We start from the raw sequence: 2,500 nt of genomic DNA, 5'->3' as shown, positions 1-2,500 counted from the left end.
TTTTTTCTGCTTTTGGAGAACACAGCTTACATGAGAACCACATGGCGCTCTAGAGATACTTGTAAACTTGGAATGAATTTAGCCTTCTTTCAGAGAAGTCTCAGAGCGCGAAAAAAAGGGGGAAAAATGATACTCCTGAGCCCAGAATTGGTGATGGAAGCCGCTGATGGAAACAATAGGTCCCATCGAGTGAATCAAGTTGACGAAGAAAAGAAAAGAAAAGAAAAGAAAAGTGTGACTCAGGATATGATGTCAGGTCTCGATCCTGATGTCACCCCCCTGATGATTTGATGGCACATTTTGATGGCCCAAATATGAGCTTCGTAAAGATGTGCGTAATACACTCACACGCAGCACGTTAGGCGTTCGTTCCCTTTCATGGTTCACCATAAGAAACCTTGAAGTAATTACCTAAAAGGGGGCTTCGAAGGCCGAGTTATGTGTGCTACGGGGCCAGCCAAATGCAGAGAGACATGCTCTCAACACTGTACAGGCCTCTCTCAGAGTGTTTCTGAGCCACACGGTTCAGAAATGACAGATTGATTTGTGTTGAGAGGGGGGGGAGGAAAACAGCAAAACAAATAAGGCTTTGCTTTTCTTTCGCAGCGCCCGGCCAAGAAAAGCAGACAGCAGTCCTTCTGCTGCCGTTCACAATGCCGGGGTGTGTGTGTGTGTGTGTGTGTGTGTGTGTGTGTGTGTGTGCAAGCGCACGCGCATGTGCGTGCTGGTGTGTGTGTGTATGCGCACGCTCACATGTGTATGTGCGTGTGTTGGAGTGTGCATGTGTTTTGCGTGCATGCACACACATGTGTATGTGTGTGTGTGTGTGTGTGTGTGTGTGTGTGTGTGTGTGCGCGCGCTCACATGTGTATGTGCGTGTGTTGGTGTGTGCGCGTGTGTCTGTGTGTGCTTGCGCGTGCATGCATGTGTGTGTGTGTGTGTGTGTGTGTGTGTGTGTGTGTGTGTTTGCGCGTGCATACACACACATGTGTATGTGTATGTGTATGTGTGTGTGTGTGTGTGTGCGTGCGCACACATGTGTATGTGCGTGTGTGTGTGTGTTGGTGTGTGTGTGTGTCCAGCTCTTACCCCCTGTGCCCCATAACAGCAGTCAGAGCGGCGGTGTGCGTAGTTACAGATTACCCCGCGAGTTTATCATCCCCCTCCTCAGACCCCATTGATCTGTGGTATTTACACTTTTAGTCTTAGCAACTAGACGACAAAACCAGAGAGCTGCCAGAAGAGGAGGCGTGTGTGTGCGTGTGAGTGTGTGCGTGTTTGCATGAGTGTGTGTGTGTGTGTGTGTGTGTGTTGTGTGTGTGTGTGTGTGTGTGTGTGTGTGTGTGTGTGTGTGTGTGTGTGTGTGTGTGTGTGTGCGTGCGTGTGTGTGTGTGTGTGTGTGTGTGTGTGTGTGTGTGTGTGTGTGTGTGTGTGTGTGTGTCTGTGTCTGTGTGTGTGTCTGTGTGTGTGTGTGCGTGTGTGTGTGTGTGTGTGTCTGTGTGTGTGTGTGTGTGTGTGTGTGTGTCCATCCCTCTAATCTATTCATCCACAGCTTCGTCCTCGTTCCTGTTTTACTTCCATTTCTTAACGGAGACCTCTGCCAGTGGACATCCATTATCCTCACGGCGGCTGTTTGCATTAAACTGTCACGGGATGGCCCCGAGTGGATCATGTGCTTACGTCTGGATAACAATTTAAAGCAAAGGGGAGGCAAACGGCTGTGGTCCCACACAGGTCATGTTTGGTGTTCCAGAAATTGGTACTTTGAAAGGAAACACACGAGGGGAAAGCGCACGGTCATATTTATCATTGGCACATGTTAATAATAACGCACAACACACAATGTGTTCCTCCGTTGCCGGCCAAGAGCGCATTATTGGCTTCTTTCAGCGTCCCATGAGGCAATGATAACGTTTATTTTCACACCCTCACAACATGCACTGTACCACATCCATGTCATGCCCTCTGTAGTAGTCCAATATGTTGTATAGTGTGCAGGCTTTAAAGGGACACTGTGCAGGAAATGGTCAAAAAAGGTACTGCAACTATGCTGCTCAGTGAAACTGGGCTGCCTATTGCCAAATTTGATCTTTACATGAAAGTTTACTAAGTAATAAACAAATATTTCCTAGTATGGTCCAAGCTAAAAATGGCTATTTTTGGAAATTCAAAATGGCGGACCATGGAGAAGATCCCCCCTTTCATGTATGAAAAGTGCAATTTTTCCAGTCATAATGAATACTTAAAATTTGATGGTGGTGGTAAGCATTCATGAAAAAGGTAACATTAGTGAATGGGCAGCATGAATTCTGGAAATAAACAACTAAAAATCTCACACAGTGTCCCTTTAAAGCAGTATGCACTTACAGGGAACTCAGGATGGCAGGTGGCCAGTGTAATATCAAATTAAAATGATATGTTTTTTAAATGAAGACTTTTTTTGAATGGGACTAAATGTCATTTGTCATTCAGTTTGTTACATTGACACAGTTTTTTGTTG

This window comes from Engraulis encrasicolus, chromosome 3, assembly GCF_034702125.1.
Source record: "Engraulis encrasicolus isolate BLACKSEA-1 chromosome 3, IST_EnEncr_1.0, whole genome shotgun sequence".
NCBI lineage: Eukaryota > Metazoa > Chordata > Actinopteri > Clupeiformes > Engraulidae > Engraulis > Engraulis encrasicolus.
This window is presented reverse-complemented; position numbering follows the sequence as displayed.